General features: G+C 51.0%; 1 protein-coding gene across 4 annotated transcripts in view; it reads left to right on the forward strand.

Annotated features, from left to right (window-relative positions):
- The window catches only part of CPLX2 (complexin 2), a 91,112-nt gene that overhangs the window by 60,161 nt on the left and 7,974 nt on the right, over window positions 1–22,977 (forward strand). The window contains exon 1 of one of the 4 annotated variants that reach the window (XM_006047248.3): window positions 16,144–16,264. The exons of 1 other annotated variant lie outside the window; for it this stretch is intronic. The gene's annotated coding sequence lies outside the window, so the exon portion shown is untranslated. Of the gene's footprint in view, window positions 1–16,143; window positions 16,265–17,923; window positions 18,166–18,362; window positions 18,611–22,977 lie in introns of those variants that run through there. 2 more of the 4 variants (XM_006047246.3, XM_044925487.1) reach the window with 2 other exon arrangements.

The raw sequence follows: 22,977 nt of genomic DNA on the forward strand, positions 1-22,977 counted from the left end.
AGGCTCTCCAGGTTAATCCAGTGCCCTTTCTATGGCACCCCTGAGCTCTCCTCCTACCCCACCCCCATGCCCTCAGGGTTCCCCTCCCGCCTCACTGCTCAACCCTCCACTGACCTTCACAGTGAAGATGCTTTTCCTTCCAAGAGGCCCTTTTAGCCCCACTTCAGCCTTTCTGCTACTCCTCCTGCCTTCCAACCCAGCTCGCCTTCCTGCATTGAAGTCACTAGGGGAGCAAGTTCTCTTTTGAGTGCATGCAACAGAATCTCAGCTCTAAACTAGAGATGCAAAGGAGACCATATAACCTCTCTGAGCTTGAGTTTGCCCTTAAGTATAAGGGGTCATCATAGTATATACACATACATTTGGCATAAGGATTAAATGAAGCAATGCATGTTAAAGTTTCAGAGCTGAGCCTAGCAAATAGTAAGTGCTCATTGTTAGTATTATTCCTTGTATTGTTGTTATTATTATTGCTACTACTTGAGGGATGATGGTTGGAGACACTGCCCCAGTCTCCAAAGAATGCACTCTCTGGTATATACACTAAGATAAGTAAGCATCCAAGGTCATAGGTACCCTACACTAGAGTGAACTAGAATAGAGTGCGAGCAAATTTTGCAGTGTCAGAATGATACAAAACTGCAGTCAAACAGGTGCACGGTGATCCAGGGCCACCGTGGGAGCGAAAAAACTGCACAATTCATTTATTCAGCAAACATTTACCAGGCACCCACCACAGACCAGGCACTGTGCCAGGCATCAGCGCTGCAGAATGGCCAAACAGACGTCATCTCTGCCCCCGTGGGACTCCCACCCAGCAGAAGAGATAAACCTGGAACAAATCATTGTTGAAGTTCAGTGGAGCTAAGAAGAAAAAGTACATTGTGCCATAAAAATGTCTGCTAGGAAACAGAGCTTAGTCTGAGGGTGTAGATGGTGAAGGCTTCTTTCTCATAGGAAGTGGGGATTAAAGGGGATCAGAGGAGAAGCAGGGAGAGCAGCTGGATGAGATCGGAGAGTAGAGATTATAAGAGATATTTAGGGGGTAAAACCAGCCTTCTATCATAAGGCAAAGCGATCAAGGTGTCTAGAGTCAAAATGCCTGAGGTCTAATCCCAGCTCTGCCACGTACCAGCTGTGACACCTTCGCGAATATAACAAATCTCTCTGAGCCTCAGTTCCCTCATCTGCATAATGGGCACCATGCCAATATTCTCACTGGATTAAAGGTAATAACACACATGGAATAGTTAGCACAATGCCAGTCAATCCTATTTTAGAAATAGAAAATGGTAGAAAAATCAAACAAAGTGATTTAAGGGCAAAAAAGGATTGTACTGGTTCGTGTAACTGAAAAATTCAAGTGTAGTGGGTTTCAGGAAAGGCTTGATCCAGAAGTCATGCAAAATCATGAGGGGTTGGTCTCTCTCCCTCTCTGTCTATCAGTTCTGTTTCTCTCTGGCATGGCTTCCCCCTTAGGCAGGCTCTCTCCACACCACGACCCTGCAGCTCTAGGTACACACTTTTTCAGCTCAGTAACTCCAACAGAAAGAGAATTTTTCTAATGTTTCCAAAACAAGCTTCAGGACTGAGTGTCCCTGGGCCATCTTGAGTCACATATCCATCCCTAGGCCTGGGTTATGTACCAGTCCCTTAGAGCTTGAGGGAAAGAGGACCAGAGGACTCCATGCAAACCACACGGCCAGAGAACAAGGGGAAGGTGGGTCCTCAAGGGAGTACTAAGCTGCTGAGCAGAATAAAAGCTACAGGATAAGATAAGACAGCCGTGTCTGCCACAGCAAACACACAGAAACACAGGGGCCTGTGCTACGGCAGTCGGGATACACTGACCATGCTCAAAAATCTCTCAGAGTCGCCTCAGCCTGAGCCTGGTCATGGCGTGAGTCCCACCCCCAGGTAGATTCCCTGGTCCCAGAGGGGTGAGCGCCTGCTCCAGGACCAGACAGGCTGGATGCAAATCCTTAAGGGCAGCTTCTGGCTGTGTGACCTTGACAACTTTCCTGTCCTGTCTCTGCCTGTTCCCTCATCTGTGACATGGGCACAGCAGCAATACCTCCTAAGGCGGTTGCGCAGCATAAACAGGGTAGCAGGTATAAAGCACACAGCCACTCAGTCAAGTTGGCTCCTATCACTACCATCATTCCACAGGTTCTGAACCTCAGGGGTTGTGTTGATTCATCCCTCCCCGCAGATAAAGCCCCTTCCCCCTACTTCCAGAACATCCACCAAAAGCCAATGAAAGGCCATATCTGACCTTCCACTTGGTGAAATTAGATGGAAATATGAAACTCTGGGGCAACAGGAAACCTAAGTGTAATCTGGGGGAGTCTGCAGCCAGCCCTGAGTTAAAGTGAACTCCCAGGAGGGGGCATCAGAACCTGGGCTACTCTGGCTACCTCCTCCCGGGGACCAGACTCCCTTCCCTGTTACAGGCTCTGTGCAGGTCTGCTCGGAGAACCAGCTGCTTCACAGGACATTCCCAAGGAGCTCAGCTGTGTTCCCTGTCTGTCATCTGTCTGATGATACAGGTGCCCTAGTGTGTGCACCCTGATCTACCCCTCCCCGACCCAAACATCTAGGAGGCAGAACTGATGAGACAAGCAAGAAAAGAGGTAAATCACGCTCATGAATCACCCTGAGCCTGTCCCACACTCAGCTGGGCCCTTGTTTACAGATTCTCATTTGATCTCCATCGTGAACGTTAGTTACCATCCACTACTCAAGCTTCAGGCAAGGAAACTGAGGCTCAGAGACTTGAAGTGACCTGCCCAAGGTCACCCAGCTAATGAGGGAAAGAGGCCAGGCCTTTAGATACAGCGTTTCAGCTCCCGCTCCCGCCATGCTCAGCTCTGAACCACAGAGGGGAATCTAACAACCAGGCAGCCCTAATCCAAAGAGAGAGCAGGTTTCCAAGGAGAAGGAGGAGAGGTGTTGGGAACATGCAGTTATTTACAGGATGCCGTGTGGGTTGCTGCAGGAGAGAGGGAGCCGTCCTGAGGTGAGGAGGGAACGGGAGGTGCTGGGTCCTCAGTTTCCACATCTAGAGAGCTGAGGGGATCACGCCAGTTTCTCTGGGAGGTGGAGCCAGGAAAGGAGAGGGCATGCATGCAGGGCTCGCACTGTGCCTGGAGCACAGAGGGGCTTCGGTGGCTGTGCTCTCCCTCAGAGGGGACCCAAGGGGACTATGGCCTGACCCCAGGGACTGTGGGCCCCAGATTCCCTGGAGGCAAGGAAAGAATCTGCTTAGATCTGCAACAGAGGCTCTCAGTTCTCCCAAAATGGCAATTTGAGAAAGAAATTACCCCGGCTGATGAGATCAGAGCATTTGGGGCTGGGGATAGCAAAATTCAACTAGAGACTCTCCATGAGTTTGACCTGACCCTTGACCTCCTAGCAAATGACCCCATCCCAGCGGAGTAACACCCTGGCCTCTCAGTGTGGCTGACAAGGACCCAGAGGATGCCCAGCTCTCTACCCCTGGCTCTCTACACTTCCTCCCACCCGGGCTCCTTTCTGTTCCAGGAATAGGCCACTCTCACACTCAGCTCGGGGAGGGGGGTCCTTCAGCCCAAATCTGCTGCCCCGCATCATCCCATATTCAGGCCAAGCTCCAGTGTCATCCCCAGAAGCCTTTCCCAGACACCCCCACCCCATCTTTCTTTCTCAAATCTTCCAGTTCTGTTCCATCAGTGCACTCACCACTCTCTGAAATATCTGTCTTTCCATTTACTTGTTAATTGCCTGACCACATCTGCCAGAAACACTCCATGAGGCAGATACCTCTTCTCTCTTGTCCACCCCTCTTCCAGCACCGAGACACACCCAGCCCTGAGCAGGTGCTTGGGGAACCGTGTTACCTGGATGCCACTCTTTCCAAGGCAGGGATGTGACGGCTAATTCTAGCTGCCATTCCCTGCATGCCTCCATGTGCCAGCGCCTGTACATGCACCATCTCAGCTCTCCAGTGCATCTTAAAGAAAGTGGCAATGCCCCTTTTTGCAGATGAGGAAGCATAGGCAGGTCAGGCATGTCCCATAGGGACAGTGCCGTTTCCCCTGGGCCAGCATTGGTGGGACGCCATCACCACCTCCAAGGCCGAAGGGCAAGGAGGGAGTAGTTGCCAAACCTGGAGCAGGTACCTATGCGGAAAGGGCCACTTGACAGGAGCAGTGGCCTTCAGACAGGGCCACTCTCATTTTGCTCTAAACATCCTCTAATCCCTGCCAGTAACTCCCATAAAACACACACACACACACAAAACCCAGAAGCTCAGGGGCAAAGAGAGCCTGGTGATTGGTCCATATGGATGAGCCTTGTGGGCCCAGAGCTGGGCAGGGACGGGGAGCATGGATCTGGAGCTGCAAACAGAAGCGAGCCCTCAAGATCGCCTCCCAGCTGGGGCTGTGGGAACCTCTGTGACACTCCAGCTCTCCTTTCCTGCCACAGTGACCCTGGAAGCCACATATCGAGTTGGCAGCATCATCAAGATGGTAGAACTTTCCTTGAGCCTCATCAACCTTGCATAGAACCTCCTTCTCCCAGCCACAGCTCAGCATGGTCTGACTACTATAGTCAGAAACAAAACAAGATAAAACAATAAGAGGTGCCTCAGAGGCATTGCAAGGAGAAAGGCAACTTTTCGAAAACCTTTACAAACTAATGACTTAGGCTCAAGAAGCTTACCCAGGACAGTGAGACCTTGAAATGATGTAGCCCAAAGACACCCCAAAAGTCACCTTGAGAAGGAATGTGGGGACAAGAATCGTAAGTCTTTCACATCCATCAAATGGAAAGAGGTCAGATAAAGGACCAGCAAGATCACAGTTCTGGGAGAGAGCTCAGAGAGGAAAAGGAGAAGTCTGGACTATCTGAGGGAGCCTCGGCGTCAGCCTTGACTGCGGAGGACCTCAGGGAAATTCTTGCTCCCAAATTGCTTTTTGGAAGTGGGGACACCAAAGGCGCTGTTCTGACAGGCAAATGTTCCAACTCCAATTGACAAACGAGATGCAGACAAATCTCCAGAATGAGATGGCACCCACCCAAGAAAGCTGATGCCACTCAAGGGTGAAATTGCAGAGCTCTTGGCCAAAAATATGTGCATTTTTGAGGGGATGTGGATATGTGAACTGGAATCTGTGGATGTAAAGTTTGGGGCCATGGCAATGTGAGGTCCTTCTCTCTCTGAAATCAACATGACCGTGGGGACCATTGCACTGGTGACAGAGAGAAAACTGGGACCAGGACGAGCAGCTCTTTCTTTCCCGGGATGTGAGAACATTAAACAGAGGGTCCTTCCGGGGTCAGAGCCTGCTTGATTAGAAGTTTTCGGAAGGAGGGGACATACAGCTCCAATATCACAGATTCCAGCAAGCCTCTCACAGGTGGCGAAGGTATAAACCTCGTTCCAAACAATTTAAGCAGAAAGATGGCATTTACTGATCCCCTAATGGAAAAGTACACGAGCAGATGATGCTTAAAGGCACATCGAGATCTGGACACTCAAACGCTGCCATCAGGAATTTGTCTCCTTCCCTTCTCTTGGCTCTTCTCTTCTCTGTGTTGGCATCACCCTCAGGCAGGCTCTCTCCGGGTGGTGACAAAAAGGTCCAGCTGCTCAGGTCCACATTCTGCCAACCTTGCAAATCCCTTAGGAATAGAAAGCTTCTTTCTCATTGGTTCCTACTAAAGTCCCAGAGCTGGCTCTCATTGGCTTAACTTGCGTCACTTGCCAACCCTGAGCCAATCACAGTGGCCAGAGCTAATAGTGCTCACTGGCTGGCTGTGGGTCTAATGCCCACCCGGATCATAAAGTCTAAAAGCAGGGAAGAAAAAGATGTCAAAGAGATGCCAAACAGGCCAAAATGTGGTCACTACAGCAAATGACACCAAAAACATCCCAGTGACAAAACACCATAGTGATGGAGCCAAAGCATGGAAGGGACTCCCGGGGGTTATGTGTATGGACTACGAAACGCAAAAAAAAAAAAAGGGGGGGGGACAGAGGGAAGCAGTACAAGATTTAAATGAGGATGCTAGCGCTATTATTGTGGTCTGTGGCCCAGCAAGGAGCCTAGGTCTCCAAGTTCCCGCACCTAAGATGAAGGTCTTAAGGCCCACGAGCCATTTCAACCCCAAGTGGCAGGGCGATGCAATGCACAGATGCTGCCTCTGGAGACAGTTATGGAGCGTTCACAGCGAGGAAGTTCACTGTTTGATGCTGGGGATTCGGGAAAGAGCAAGACACATTCCTTGCCCTCAAGCCGCTTACACCCCAGTAGGAGAAGACAACCAAGGATATATGAACTAACAGAGGAACGAAGTGAACATCAGAGTGTGGAGTGGACTGCAGCAGGGAGCGGCTGGTGGAGGAGGCAGGAGGCAGATCAAGGGAGCCCCTCGTGGGTCTGGACTTGCTGTAGGCAGTAGTGAGTCACCGAAGGTTTCGGAGCCCGGGAGTGACACAAGCAGGAAGAGGTTTCATCGGCTTTATGGAGCCAGACAAAGTCCAAAGGAGCGCACAGAGGGGATCAAAGGGCTGGCGACAGGTCTGTGGAGGGAGACGACAGAGCGAGGACTGGAAAGATAAAGGCCAGGCTGAGACTTGATCCAAGTCAGGCAGAGGCGCAGCCTGCTTTCTGACACGGGACCGAGCTGCAGATGGAGCCACATCATGAAGTCACAGAGAAGGTGGCTTTGTTTAACCCCTATGAGGACAGGTGAGTGTCACACAAGCAAAAAATGTCATTTATGTCACTGGGACCCCTCCCCCCCATCCCCACAAGAGGGGGCATAGGCTGGAAGTGGGGAATAAATCACTAACAAAGACGTCCTGGTAGAGTTCTGAGCAGTCGTCATAAAGGAAGGCTGAGGGGCACCCGGGTGTCTGGGGATGTTCAATATTCATTCATGAAAAAAACTGCTCCTGAGGGCCTGCTTTGAGCCTGGCTCTCCTCTAGCCTCTGAGCCCAGAGACAGGGGCAGGCTTCCCCCTATTACCTCACAGCCTGAGCGCCTTCTGAAATGAACCCAGCACTGTGTTTGTTTACTAGAGCAGCATTTGCTTCCCCCATCAGACAAGACAGAAGTTTGTGAGTTGTTTTTTTCTCTCCGTGGTATCTCCAGGACCTACAGGAGTCCCTGGCCTGTTGTAGGCGCTTAGTACATATTTGCTGACTGAATGAATCCCTCATGCTCAGTGAGTCCCTCCTCCTCAAAGGGCTCAAAATCTCGGGAGAAAGACAAGGAAATCAACATCCAATGTAAAATCTCAAGGGTGCTACAATGCAGAGGCCAACGTGGGAACACATAGGACACCCCAGACTCAGCCTCACTTTCCAGAAGGGTTCCTTTCTACTTCAGCTGAGCCATGCCTGTCAAAGTGGAATAGGGCAGGCAGGCCTCTGCTGGGAGCAGCCAGTGTGGGCAGAGGTGCAGAGGCACCAGGGTTGGGCAGCACAGATGGCATTCATGGAGCTGGAGAGACCGTTTGGTCTGGGAGGGCCTGAAGGACCAGTCTAAAAGGTTGGCACTTTCTCCTGAAGGCAATCAGAAGACATTAAAGGACTTTTTGTGTCAGTTAAGATCCTTTTCTTTGCAAGAAGAGAAAAAACTAAAGCAGCTTTAAGAAGAAAGAAAAGGGAAGGGGTGGTTATCGGCTCATAAAAATGATAAGATCTAGGCGAGCTCTAGGTACAGCTTGAGCCAAGAGGGAAAAAAAGGTCACCAGGCTAGGGTTTTTCCATTCTTCTTTTGTTGACTCTGAGCTGGTCCCCATTCTGAAGCTCCTCACAGTAGCTCTTGGGAAACCCGATTCATAGAGCTCAGTGAAGCAAAAGAGAGTCCATGTCCCTTAGTTCAAGCAGTAATTCCAGAATCGAGTGTCTCTGTAGCCCCAACTGGTCTGACTTGGGTCCTGGGACTATCCCTGAACTGACCTGGGGAACCAAGGAGAAAGAGATGCTGATTGGTTTAGCCCAGGTCACGTGATCCATCTGTGGCTCCAGATGAGATACATAGGCTGGCTCCTCCAGAGCTGATGGCACGCGCGGGAGGAGTGGGTGCGAGGTGGCAAAATAAGCTGTGACCACCATGTGTTTTGAGGAGGAGACTGATGCAATCAGGCCGTGTTTTAGAAAGCTATGGTTCTCCTACAGATCTGGAAGCCAGTTAGAAAGTCAACGTGCAGGAAGACCAGAGGCAGAAGCAATGGTGAGATGCCAGTGTGAAGAGCCGGGTTGAGCCAGCCTGAGCAGAAGTGAGCCAAGTGTGGCGGGGGGCGGGGTTTCATTTAAATCCTCAGGGCCCTGACCTACAGCCCCCATCACCTATAATCACCTCAGATTTGGAACACCTAGCCCCATTAAGGACCAGCCTGTGACATGATCCCCATATAGGTGCCCTAGCAGGGTCACCTACATTCTGGGACCAGTTGCCCCAAAGCTACAGATCCTAGCTTGGTTGCCAGAAACCCACCTGGTCCCCATCTGAAAATGTGGCCACCTGTACAGACTTACCAAGTTCCAGTGCTGCTGCTGCTGCCACTTCTCAGCTGTGCTACCCCACGCAAGGCCCTTAACCTCTCTGAGTGTGAATATCACTACCTGAATATAAAGTGGACATGGTGACATTTAAGGTATGGGAGGCGTCGGTGTGGGGATTAAAGCGGATAAAGATATGAATCACCTAGCACAGTGAGAGGTTCAGGATATGAAAATTCCTTCCTCTTCAAACCCTTCAGCTTCTCCCTGGTTTCATGTTCCCAAGACCTTTCCAACCCCTTGCTTGTTTGCCAAATAAAAGGTGATTTTTTTTTTTTCCTGCCAGAAAGAAACAACTGGAGGTTGAGTGGCACAGAGCAGCCATTTTTAGATTTGTGGGTGGAAAATTCTTCATGTTCTCAGGCCCGAATTTAAGCCCCCTCTGGACTTCCACCAGGCAATTCACATGAGAGGACATGATGCTCCAACCCCACTTGTGCTGGAGAGGAAGCCCAAGGAGGGGTAAAGACGTAGAAGAAACATCCCCCTCCCCAAACCCAGCTTCCTCTAAGCTTCCAATTCTCCTTTCTCGCCCCAACTTAACCAAACTCAGAGTACTCGTGATGCAGAGTCCTCTGACCAAGAAGTTCATAAAAGGAGGCTTTGTCTAATGATCACCCTGCCCCAGACACCAGAAGAAATTCCCACCTTCCTCAGCCATTGGAGAGAAAGAGGTTGCTGAGACTGTGCTGTGATTCCCTAGGCACTGTCTTGTCTGAGTCTAACAATTGCCGTGGGAGCTCGGGATTGTTAACCCATTTCACTGAGAGGAAACTGAGTCTCAAAGAAAAGCCACTGTCTCCGGAAAGGACAGAGAGCTGCTGAGATTTCACCCATCTCTCTGTGTGAGCAGAGCCCTTGCTGTCCCCTCCATGGTGCCTCTGAGATGACTCGCACAGCCCTGGAGCCAGCCTCCCTGTCCTTCCCTGCTCTGGGCTTCCAGTCCCATCTGTCTTGCAAGCTGTGTTTTTTATTCTCCTCCTTAGAGCTGCCTCTTCACTAGGATAGCACTTAGTATGTTGTCTTATCATTGACTGTTGGTGGGCATCTCTCCCCGCTCACTCCTGAGTGCTTCAAATCAGAGCCTCTGATCTGAAAAGATCTTGAACGTGTGAATTGGTCCTGCGTTACCTCTCTGGGGAATATTTGCATCTCTCGTTGCAGAATCAAGAGGAGAAGAGAAACTCTGAAAGTTCTTATCTTTGTCTGCCTAGGAGACTGCCTGGTGTCAGAGGCCTTCCACACATGCTTGATAAAAGAATAATTGAGTGAAAAAGACCTACCACATAGTGTTGTCATGAGCTGAAAGGGTTGATGTCTATAACATCCCTAGAGCAGTGCTTGGCATGCTGGAGGTGTTTTAAGAACGTGATGCTGAGCTGCAACTGGGAAAGAACACTTATCCAGGAGTTAGGGGTTTCAATAACTTGTCGTGTGGCCTTAGAAAGTCCCCCCGCTTTGGGGGTTTCGGTTTCTTCATCTGTGAGTTGAACACATTGGGTGAGATGGCCAGAAATGTACCTTTTCAGTGCTGCTGAAATGCATGTGCTTTTTCATGCATGTTTAATTGCCTCCCTTCACTCCCCCTCCCCAAACACACACACACACACACACACACACCCCACATGCATTCCCGTCAGTCTCCAAAATAGCCTTCTGCTGCCCCTCTGCATTTTCTGTCTTTCATTTCCTTGACCAGAAGAAGCTCCATGAGGTTACTAACCGTTGTTGTCCATGTTCGTCAGCTATGACTGCTTTAGTAAAACAGCAATAATGTCCCCTCAGATTCATTTTATCAAGCAGCAAAATCTGTTTTGTGGGCCAGGATGTGCTGGTCCTAAATGGAAAGTAGAAGTCATTTCCAGCTCACTTGCTCTGTAAACACAGGGGTTCTGTCGGCCGCCTTTGCACCCAGATGGAAAGAACATTTAACTCCACAAATGTAGGCAAGACCATGGAGGCAGCCCTGCAAGAGACAGGGGGGAAAGCCTTCCATTCTAAAAGAAGCGGCAAGGCTGCAAAAGAAAAATTCCTCCTAGAACAGGAACAAAATCACACTGTAGGATCGCTTTCCAATCTGCAATTCAAGACATTGTTAAAGTGTGAGTGCGTGTGTGTGATTAGTTGAAACTTAGCTTGCAAAATATTCTATGAGTCCTTGATTCAGTCTTTTTTTTTTTTTCCTATAGGACCCAGGATCATATGGTAGTCAGATTCTACTGACCCAAGACAAGGCTGTTTCAACTAGTGTGTGTACTTAGTCGCTCAGTCGTGTCTGACTCTTTAAGATCCCATGGGCTGTAGCCCATCAGGCTCCTCTGTCCATGGGGATTCTCCAGACAAGAGTACTGGAGGGGGTTACCATGCCCTCCTCCAGGGGATCTTTCCAACCCAGGTCTTGAACCCAGGTCTCCCGCACTGCAGGTGGATTCTTCACTGTCTGAGCCACCAGGGAACTAGTGGGTGTATTGAAAACTAGTGGGTGTATTGAAAACTAAAGGGTGTATTGGGATCTTGGTAACCAATGCAAATTCCTGGGCTCCCATCTCTAAGATTGTTGCCCGTCCACATGGGATGAGCCCCAAAAGTCTGCAATCTTTTTAACACTTCCCCCCATCGCACGGGATCTGAGTAGGAGGTGACCACTCTTGGACATACAGTGTTTAGAGAGCCTGTCATTCTAGAGTCTGTGATTCTAAATGTGATTCTAAAATGGCCTTTTGCTCATGATTCTGCTGCTGCTGCTGCTAAGTCGCTTCAGTCATGTCCGACTCTGTGCGACCCCATAGACAGCAGCCCACCAGGCTCCTCCATCCATTGGATTTTCCAGGCAAGAGTACTGGAGTGGGGTGCCATTGCCTTCTCCGTGCTCATGATTCTAGTATCCTGCAACTCTTATTCTGTTTCCATATGCCTAAGGACAAGATTTCAAGGTCTAAAGATTATCTTTCTGAGTAAAGGTTTTTACTTGGGGGAGGGGAAAAGGGACCCCGTGTCACGGGGTTAGAGGGACATTCTGGAAGGGGGACTTCCTGAGGGCACAGCCCAAAGGCTGAAGCTCTACTGATATGCCTGAGCGAGTCCAGCACTAGGACTCAAATGAAGAAGCTTGGTGGGGTGCGTTGGCTGGCTCTGGGATGACACATGCGTGCGGGACCATTGGGGGGATTCCTGATGGACAGAGAGATCCAACCATGTCCCAGAGAGCTGAAAGGGCTGAGGCTGGAGGAGTGGAGGCAGTAGCCAAGCAGAGAGCTCAAAAAAGAACCTGTGGCAAGAGAGGAAGGATTCACCCCCAAAACATCCTCCCAATGCCTGTGCTGGATGGGGGGGGGAGGGGGATGTGCCGACTGGTTTGGCAGACATGAAAATGTAAGGCTTCAGGAAAACCCAGGACGAGAGGGAGCCAACTGTGTGGGGATATCCCAGGGTACAACGTGTGGGCTGAAAGAGGACTGCCTGACATGCTAATGAGTGCCTGGATCTGGGAGGGTGGGCATGGGAGGATGGTAGGGAGGACCTCTGAGGAGCTGGTAGGCAGATGCTGGGCTGGGGAGGAGCTCTGAGTTGGGGAGCAGAGTCTGGAATAGAGAGGGTTTCCTCAGAATGTTCCCACACACATTCCACTTGCCACCAACGGGTCAGGATTCAGCTGAGGAACCTGGGATCCTTTTCCTGAGAAACAAAAGCGGAGGATGGAGAAGGGAGGCAAAAGTTTCCAGCTTCCCAGACGGGACAGGCTGGGTTACCAGGGGTTTGTCTGGGAGTGGGGGAATGGAAAAGAAAGCATGGCTCATCCTTGGTGACACGTTCAGGCTGTGTGCCTGCACGGTGGTGATGGCACACCCCTGGCTGCACGTGCAAGCCCCTCTGTCCCACACAGGGACAGGAACCTGTGCACCAACTCACTGCGACACATGTACGTACCCCTGCACCCTTACCATCAGTGATGGCACCACTCCACGCTGACGCTGGCACGCGAGGTGTCATCTCTCATGGACAGGAACACATAGGACATCCATCATCACACAGAAATGCTGACATGCCCCAGAACTTTTGCACCTGGCATGGTCTTCATAAAGGGCACCCTCTGTGGCTGTGCACAGCACACCCTGCATTCAGTTCAGTTCAGTCGCTCAGTCATGTCCAACTCTTTGCAACCCCATGGACTGCAGCACGCCAAGCCTCCCTGTCCATCACCAACTCTCGGAGTTTACTCAAACTCATGTCCATGGAGTCAGTGATGCCATCCAACCATCTCATCCTCTGTTGTCCCCTTCTCCTCCTGCCTTCAATCTTTTCCATCATCAGGGTCTTTTCCAATGAGTCAGTTCTTAGCATCAGGTGGCCAAAGTATTGAAGCTTCAGCTTCAGCATCAGTCCTCCCAATGAATATTCAGGACTGGTTTCCTTTAAGATAGACTGCTTGGATCTCCTTGCAGCCCAAGGAACTCTCAGGAGTCTCAGTTCAGTCACTCAGTCATGTCCAACTCTTTACAACCCCATGGACTGCATCACACCAGGCCTCCCTGTCCATCACCAACTCCCAGAGTTCACTCAAACTCATGTCCATTGAGTCGGTGATGCCATCAAACCATCTCATCCTCTGTCGTCCCCTTCTCTTCCTGCCTTCAATCTTTCCCAGCATCAGGGTCTTTTCAAATAAGTCAGTTCTTCGCAATCAGGTGGCCAAAGTATTGGAGTTTCAGCTTCAGCATCAGTCCTTCCAATGAATATTCAGGACTGATTTCCTTTAGGATTGACTGGTGGGCTCTCCTTGCAGTCCAAGGGACTCTCAAGAGTCTTCTCCAACACCACAATTCAAAAACATCAATTCTTCAGTGCTCAGCTTTCTTTATAGCCCAACTCTCACATCCATACATGACTGCTGGAAAAACCATAGCTTTGACTAGATGGAACTTTGTTGGCAAAGTAATGTCTCTGCTTTGTAATATGCTATTTGGGTTGGTCATAACTCAAGAGTCTAGCTGCATATAATACCTGTGCCTTACACCCAAACCATCACCCCATGCCATTATCACATTCTATTGTAACAACAACCCACTAAGCTCTACACAAAATCACATGCTCACACCAGAGTCACTTCAGGTCAGAAGAGGTACCCCACCACACATGGAGACAGGCCCACGCCTGCCCTGCTAGCCCCTGTACGCCCCCACAGGGATGCTGCCCACTCCCACCTGCACGGTGTCCAGAAGTGGACACACACACACACATTGCAGCTTTGCACATCCGCGGGTTTGCCTTCGCCCTGTGTCACTCCATGTTGAAGGAGAGAGCTGGGACCCTGACCTCACAGCCCGACAGTGATGGCACCCTAGCCTTATCAAGGACAAGAGGGGAGGCACTCACCAGAGGAGTAAGGTGGCCTAGAGCCCTTCCCTGTGCACCACCCCCATAGCTCTGGTCCTCCTCTGGCATGCAGCCATCCCCTCAAACCAAGACCAACTCTGCCCCTCCAGGCTCCAGTTAGGAATGGCAGGATGTAGAGTCAGCATCTGGAGCATTCAAATGTCTCCCTGCACTGACCAGCTCAACTCCTAGCAGAGGTCAGGGCCAGCTCAGCAAGACCCTCCTCATCTCCCACATGGCAGTCAGGGTGCCCTTTGGACGGAGGCAGCTGCAGGGAAGAGACGGGCTGACCTTTGGACAAGAGCCATTCTCACTGATCACATTTATAGTCTCTGACAGCTGTCATTCCTCACACACTGTCCCTCACTCCTAACACAAAGTACTGACATTCGGTCTCTTGACTGGCTTCTTAGTGAGCATTTGAGACATGCACATGATCATTTTTAAAAATCTATTCAAACCTGGCCCCCTGCCCCAGCCCATAGGGCTCATAAATAAAAGTAGAAATCCAACTCTAGCCAGGGTTAGACACCTTAAGCAGAGCCATATTCATATTTTAGCAGGTGACTCTTAGAAGCTGTCTACAGAGCAGGCTCTGCAAGGTCCAAGGCTCAGGGTGGGGGGTGGGGACTTCAGCAGGCTGGATTAGAGATGCAGGAGATGAAGGACACGCTGACAACCCACATGACATGAGGACCCCAATCCGAGTGTGAACTCATAGCAGGTTTTTATTTTTTCAAGCGAGAAACTGGAGAACAGGGAAGATGATAAATGTCAATGTAAAAAAATATATCGGCAGAGCAAAAGTTACATTTCCATAGGCTGTGGGATGTGTCAGAAGAGAAGCAGCCCAGCTTGGTGGAAGGCCCCTGGAGCTCAGTGTCATGCCGTCATGGGCTGGATTCTTGGATCTGCCCCAAACTCACTATATCTCCCTGGACCTTGCCCTCTGTATCTTGAAAATAGGGGTCTGTGTGAACTAGAGGAGAGAGCGTACTTTATGCAAAGCACCGAAGTGAGCACCTAAGACATAATTGGGGCCTGATGGTCATATGATTAACAATAATATAATCAGTAGGAAATGTTCACAATATTTAGCAACATTTTGGCAATTATAAAAGAGTGTTTGGGAACCATGTCTACTGGTTCAGTGGTAACACTGAACGTTGTCCACTGGTACAGTGGTAACAATGAACAGGAGCAAGTGTTCATCTTTTTACCATCTTTTTTTTGACAGGAAGTGGCTAATATCATGTCTTAATCGTTCAAAGGACAAAGCCACCAAAACTTGATTGAGCTGCCCTTTTATTCACCAGTAAGATTTTCTGCAGCTAGACATGACTCACGTCAGCTCATGCAGTTTTAATAGGCTCATAGAAACTGGGGCTCAAAGGGGGTTTTAGCTGTCACTTACCGCCCACCTGCTATCTTCTGGGGATAGGGAACTCAGCACCTCACATGGGCAGTCCATACTATAGCTGTACAGCTTCAGCTGGTAGAAGGTTCTTCCTCCTAGAGCTTCTGTTGGCCTTCCTTTACCTTTCACCCATTGCCCCCATTCTGTCATTAGCACTGGTAAAAACGATAGTTCCTTTTTTCCCTTGCAATGGTCACTTATTCATTCAACAGCCATTCTTTAGTGCCTGCTTTGCCAGGGGCATGCTAAGTGCTGGAATTACAAATTGAGCAAAACTTGCCAGTCCTTGAAGGGCTAATGCCACTTAAGAACCCTCTCCTCCAGGTAAAATGCATCCTCAAATCCCTCAACCATCTCTCATTTAACCTGATTTCCAGACACCCACCACTTAACCACCCTGCTTCTTTTCTAATCATATTTGAGCCTACTAAAATCTATCTTAAAGTGTTGTGACCAAAATTGAGCTTAGTATTTTTCTGAAGGCTAAGTTGGATTTTTAGCCCAGCTTAGTCAACATCCATGTCAAAGGCGATGCCCACTGTGGAAAAAGCCAAATTGCAACTAGAGTGCTGCCAGCCAGATCCACTTGCTGAGCTTCTGTTCTAGGAGAACAGGGAAAAAGAGGGGAGCGGAGAGAGGAGGACTATGACTCTTAAAATGACAGGATGTCAGATCTCTCTGCCCAGAACTCCCCTCCAGGCATTAGTGGCAAGTCTAAGTCACTCTAATCCAACAACCTCCCCTCTGCCCCCTCCATTAGTGTCTGCCTCTGAAAAAGGAAGAAAAATCTTAAATGAGCCTGCTGATGGGCCAACACAGCATGGAATGGAAAACTCAGCCATAAAGGAAGGGACTCCCTACACCCAGTCTCACAACCTGAGATAAGCTTTAGAAGGTGACTCCGTAGGTGAGGAAGGTAGGTCTTCCAATGCCTTCTGACGTGTGTGTGTGTGTGTGTGTGTGTGTGTGTGTGTGTGTGTGGCGGGGGCGGGGGGGGGGTCCCGCATTTTGAGGTCTTTGCTGTTGACATGAATAAAGGAATAGTCCCCGTTTATTGGAATAAAATCAGGCCTCCTGCCTTTCCCAGATCCTGCCCTTCTGCTGCTCTTACTGCTCCCTTCTTGGAAGGAAGCCATCCCCTACAGAAGCAGGAGTCATCTCCACTCTGACATAACCCTGATTGATGCATAAACTCCAGCAAATCTTTCAAAGGCCTGGTACATGGCCCCTCCTCTCTGAAGCCATTTTCCTACACATTGGGCTGGATTAAAGGAAGCATTTTAGAGCCAAAAGATGCAAGCAGAATAGAGAGGCTCATAAGGAGAGAATCATAAAGTGAAAAGATGAGTGTGAGGAGAGGAGGAAAGAAAGGCTGGGGTGGTGGTGGTGGGGGGGGGGGGTGCATATGTTGTCCTGCCTCTTGGTAGCTCCTTTTCTTCCCTGGGCAAAGGAGAGAAAATATGGCCTTCCAGAATAAACTTTGCCAAAGAATTCCTTATTCTTATTCTTCACAGAATATCAGATCTAGAACGTCTTAGCAATGGCTTCCCTGGTGGCTCAGAGGTTAAAGCATCTGCCTGCAATGCGGGAGACCTGGGTTTGATCCCTGGGTTGGGAAGATCCCCTGGAGAAGGAAATAGCAACCCACTCCAGTATTCTTGCCTAGAGAATCCCAAGAATGGAGGAGCCTGGTGGGCTACAGTCCACAGGGTCACAAAGAGTCGGACATGACTGAGCGACTTCACTTTCACTTTGCTCAAGGTCCACAGCAGTTTTGCAGCAGTGTTCTCCCTCTGGGTCCACGTGGAATGTTCCTTACTGCCTATGGAGGCCTTGCCCATATGATCCATCCGTTTCCTGAGTGCTCCCATAACAGGACAGGATGTGGAGGGGCTGCAAAGATGATCTGACGGTGGTCCTGTCACCCTGTAGGAGCTCACAGGCAAGAGACAAGCAAACAGAGAAACAGGGGTGTGCCTGGGGGTTGAGCGGGGGTTGAGCGAGTTTTGAGGCAAGTGTGATCAGTTCTGCCTGGAGGAATCAAGGTGGGCTTTCCTAACTTCCCTGGTGGTTCAGACGGTAACGCGTCTGCCTACAATGCAGGAGACCCGGGTTCAATCCCTGGGTCGGGAGGATCTCCTACCTACTCCAGTATTCTTGCCGCCACCGCCCCCCCCCCCCAAATAAAAAGCGGCTCAAGGTGGGCTTTCCTGAGCAGTGGATCTTGGATTTCTGCTTAAAAAAAAAAAAAAAAAAAAACCCTCCCTCCATCTCCTGACTCGCACTACCCCTTGGAATATTGAAGGAGCAAGCTTGCCGTCCGGAGAGCCTGGCCGGGATAGGCAGCTCTATCCTAAATCTCTGCGGGAGGGATTGCTGGGGTATCTGGAGGAGAAGGTGGAAGGGGAGGTGGAGAAGAAAGGAGAGGGGAGATTTCTCTTTTTTAGGAGAGGGTAAAGGAGGGAGAATGGGAAAGGGAAACGGAGGGGGAGGAGGAAGAGGGAGGGAGGGAGAGACGGAGAAACGGAGAGAGAGGGAGAGAGGGGGAGAGAGCCGGAGGAAGAAGAGAGGGGGGAGAGAGGGGAGAGAGAGAGATTTGAATTTCCCATCTGGAAGGGGAGCGGTAGCACGTCAGGGCCTGGCTGACGGGCGTGATTGGAGGGCGCCTCCGGCAGCCGCCCGCGGCAGTAGCCGCGGCCCCAGCTCACCGGGCGGAGTTGCACGAGGCGGCAGTGGGAGCTGGAATCGCAGAAGGAACTGCCTCGCTGAGTTCGGCCGGAGCCCTGCAGTGGCTCAGACGGTTGCGAGGACCGCCAGGTCGGTGCTGGCCGCGGGCCGGGAGGGCGGAGCCGGGCTGTGGGCAACAGGGTCTGGGCTCTCGCCTCGAGGCCGCAGCGCAGCCCGGGAAGCTGCGGAGTACCGCTTTCGGAGGGACAGCTCCCCGCGACTACCCGGGCGCTGGAAACGGAGGCTGCGCGGCCGCAGCAGGGACACCCGGGCGCGCTCGCGGTGGTGCTGAAAGGACAGCTCCCCGCGAGAAGGGGACGCCTGCAGGCGGAAGGGAAAGGCAGTGAAGCGCTAGCCAACTGGGAAGGAGGGGTGGGTCCCTGAGCCAGGGACCCTCGGGCAGAAGCCCAAAACTGTCCGGCTCCCAGGGAGCCAGGACCGCCCCGAAGGCGGCGGGCGACTCAAGTCTGAACCTAGAGAACAACTTCGAGCTCTTGGCGGAGGGATGGGGGCACGTCAATCTAAGCTACTTCAGGTTTGTGGTTAACCTGGAGACAGCCAAGGCCCTCTTCGCCCAGGAAGAGGGACTACCCCCCACACACACCCGACAAGGGGTACGGTTCGGGTATCGGAGTGAGTCAGAGGGCGGCGGGAGTGGGGCGGACAGACCGAAGGTGGTGGGGAGGAGAGCCCACACGTCGACTGGGGGTGGGGAATCGAGAGGACTCTATTTGTCGTGGAGGAGGAGGGGCCGGGGTTGAGGCTGCCCCTGTTCGCTGCCTGGGGTCAGTTAGGACAGTCGCCGGCCCTACTCTGCCCCCTCCCTCAGCAAAGTTTGAGACCCGGCCAGGTCTTGAGGTTGGAGCTCTGAGTGTTGGGGGGCGGTGGGAAGGGGCGCTTTCAGTGGCCAACCACGAGCTCCAGGTAGAGCAGCCGGCTACGTTGATCTCCGCGGGGGACCGATCGAGGGGCGCCAGGATTTCTGTCCCCCTCTTCTGCTGGGAGAATTACGAAGCCCCCGCCTCTTCCGCTTTTCTCCAGAAGCCAGTTCCTTACCCATTCCCACCCTCCACTGCTCCTTTCTCTCCCCTAGCGCTCTCCCTTCTAGCTTGGGGTGGGGGTGGGGAGGGGGATAGGGGGACATTCCCTGTCATTGTACCGCATTTGCATAGAGTCCCCCGCAAAAAGCAAATGAGTGTTGAATTGAGTTGCAGCGAACATGGCCCGGACATGAGCTATTAAAGAAAAAAAGAAAGAAAGAAAGAAAAGAAACAAAACCGGATAAACAGTCACAAGGACAAACACTGCAGGTGCTCGAGTCTGCTTGTCAGATGGCGGGGCCCAGTCCTAAAACCCGCCTGGGGCTCAGATGGTCGAGCCTGAGGAGGTGCCTCAGCTGCCTTCGGGCTGGGATGGGTTGGGAGAGTCTGGGAGCGGAAGCTGAAGGCGCGTGCTGCATCCCGGGCGCGCTAAGGGCAAGGAAACCTGGTGCTGCAGCAGCATCCCTCCCCCACCCCTCCTTGCACCCCCTCCCCCAGCCTTCCGTCCCCACTACCACCACCACCATCGCCCTTCCCGCGCAGGGATCGACCAAGCTTCCCGCAGACCCGCTGAGGAGCGCCTCCTGGCGGTCTGGCCAAAATCAACTGCAGGCAACCGGCCGGACCTCAGCACTCCTCCAGGCATATCTACACACACGCCTGCACTCACGCTCACGAAGAATCACAATGATGCCTAAGTTCAGACACGCAGGAGCATACCTTGAACGAGTATACTCTCACATACTCGCTAAACACAACATTCAATTCGATCCAGCAAACATGTCCTGAGGCTCTACCATTAGCTAGGAGAGGTTGTAGATTCTGGGAAAGGAAAAAAAAAAAAGCACAAGATACAAACCCCTGCCCTGGGAAGATTTCAGAGTGGCTGGGAAGGGAAAGACGCATAGGTGGACAGGGTGCATGATCTGGAGGCAGGCAGGGTTACACTAGAACGTGCCATGGGTCTCAAAAGAGGAAGACTCCATCACATGTCACCAAGGATATCTGGGAAATTTTATGGCAAGAATGATGTATGAAGGGAACCTTTGAAAATTAATGCTGCTGCTGATGGTGATGATGATTACAGAACCTACTATGTGCCAAATGCTGGACTGATCACTTTATTTGCATGATTTAATTTAATGCTTACAACATGAATTGGGCATAAGTTTTATTGTCCTTATCTTACAGATGAGAAAAGATAAAGTCATTTGTTCAAGGTCACTCTAAGTTGAGAGGCCAGGGCTTGAACTGGCAGAGATGAGGTTAAGAGGTTCCAGGGCTGTGGAAATAGCTTGAACAAATGCCCAGGAGTTTTTGGAAAGGATATATGTGGAGGTATAGCTCATACCGAGCCACATGCAAGGAATGGGAAATGAATGGTGAGGCAGGCAGATGCTAGACTGTGCAGGACCTGAAGGTCAGCACAAGGACTCTAGTTGGTTTAACCAGGCCATGGGGAGCCATTGCAGGGTATGTTTGCATGAGCACATCTGCCCTTTAGGAAGATTAATCGGACAGCCTTGTGGAGGATGGATGAAAGGTAGGGGAGGGATAGAGTTAGCAGTTATGCACATATTCAGAACACGGAGGCCCTGAACCAGGGCATTAGCAGCCATAGGAGAGGGGATGTGTGGATGCAGGAAACACTATGAAGCTATAATCGCTGGGCTTCTCCCTCAGAAGCCCATCCCAATTATAACTTGCCAATTCCCTTTGCGGTTTTTGTTCAGCGTCTACCTCCGCAGCTGACTGAATGCTGTGAGACCAAATGCAATGACTCCCTTGTTCCCTGCCGCAGCCCAGCACCCAGAACAATGCCTGGCAGACAGAAGATGCTCAAAGAACATTTGTAGTGTGAGTGAGTGAAAGAATGAATGAAGCATTCACTGACTCTGGTGTTTTCCACTGAGGCCATGGGAACAAGGCATGCTAAGGAAAAGGTGTTTGGTAGTGGTAAGGGGAAAAAGAGACAAGGATGAGATGGAGCTTTGGATAGATCCAAAATGAGACTATCTAGCAGAGAGTTAAATGTGCAGGTTTGGGGAGAGACAGAGGGTTGAAGAAGGGCATAAACCATTAAGGGGAGGTGAAATTTCCCCTTAAACAGTGGAGGAGTGAGGGGCCATGGAGGGGAGTCAGCAAAAGATAGAGGAAGACCATTTGAAAAGGAGGATGATGACCACAGGAGGGCTGTGTCACGGAATTCAGGAGATTCAGGAAGAAGGTTGAAAACAGCAGAGCGAGTGAAAGGGTGGTGAGGGGTCTTCATTGGCCTTGATGCTGCAGAGGGATGGAGGTGGTGGAGGAGGAAGGCCATGGAAACACTCCTGGGTCTGGTATTAGGAGGACTCTGGCAACTCCAGCCAGGGCAGCTTCAGCGGCAAGGGCAGCAGTTCCATGTCTCTGATCTCACAGAGACAAAGGGTTTGACCGGGAGGTGGAAAAGTGGTGCCACCAAGGGGAAACCACTTAATCATGAAGCTAGGAGGCAGAGATTAAGAGAAAGATGGGCGTCAGAGCAGGAGCTGGAGAAGGAAGGGGATGAAAGGCACCTAAGGAGAAGAGATTGAAGATGTGAGGGAATGGGAGTAATAAATGGATCAAGGAGAAGATGCAAAGAGAGAAACTCTGAAGCTAAGGCAGATGGATAGGCTTCGGGCGGGAGGAGGGAGACTTTTCTCCCTTGGGAGTTGGATGGAGGGGGTTGCGGCGTGCAGGAGCTTACACTGCTGCTGCTGCTACTGCTAAGTCACTTCAGTCGTGTCCGACTCTGTGCGATCCCATAGACAGCAGCCCACCAGCCTCCCCTGTCCCTGGGATTCTCCAGGCAAGAACACTGGAGTGGGTTGCCATTTCCTTCTCCAATGCATGAAAGTGAAAAGTGAAAGTGAAGTCGCTCAGCTCTGTCTGACTCTGAGCAACCCCATGGACTTCAGCCTACCGGGCTCCTCCATCCATGGGATTTTCCAGGCAAGAGTACTGGAGTGGGGTGCCATTGCCTTCTCCGGGAGCTTACACTACCAAAACATTAATTGTTTTGATAATGATAACAGCCACCATTTACTGAACTTCCATCCTATGCCAACTGCACTCCATAGATTATTTCTAAGCCTTCAAAAGGGTATTACAATCCTCACTCTATAAAGAAGACTGAGACTCAGAGAGGTTATGTCGATTACTCACTATCACACAGCTAAAAAGTGGCAGATCTGGGATCTGAGTCAGATGTGCCTGACTCCAGACCTCCTGAACCTTCAGCTGCACCACACCATACAGAGTGAGAGGGAAATCACCTGCTGAGAGGGATGAGGAAGGAGTAGGTTGGGCCTTAAGAAACTGGTTAGGGGGAGTCTCACTAGGGTGAACAAACGGCTCAGCAGCTGAAAGGGCCGTGCTGGGAGTCAGCCGCAGGACCTTGGTGGTGGACCCAAGAAGCTGGGCTCCATGATCCTGGCAAGCTGGGAGTAAGAGACCCCTGGAGTGACAGGGGTGTAGCATGGAGAAGACTCGAGTCCTTGAGTTGACTGCTTTGCATGCAGGGGTGTGGGTGGCGGCAATCGAAGTTTTCTGAATGAATGCAGGAAACAGAGGAGTCTGGAGAAGGAGATGGTTTGGTGATAGAGAGGTGGCATGTCGAGTGTGGTGCCAGGGGACATTCAGGGGGAGGCGTTCAAGAGGGAGGCAAGTGTATTTCTTGACTAATTTGCCTATTTCACACATACATGCGTGTGCACACACACACTCACTCACACGCACCCCAAAATGTAATCTGCACAAGGGCAGGACTCAGTCTGTCTTGTTCACTGTTATCTTCCCAGTGCCTAACACACTGCCTAACACGCAGTAGGTGGGGCTCAAC

This window comes from Bubalus bubalis, chromosome 11 (assembly GCF_019923935.1).
Source record: "Bubalus bubalis isolate 160015118507 breed Murrah chromosome 11, NDDB_SH_1, whole genome shotgun sequence".
Lineage (NCBI taxonomy): Eukaryota > Metazoa > Chordata > Mammalia > Artiodactyla > Bovidae > Bubalus > Bubalus bubalis.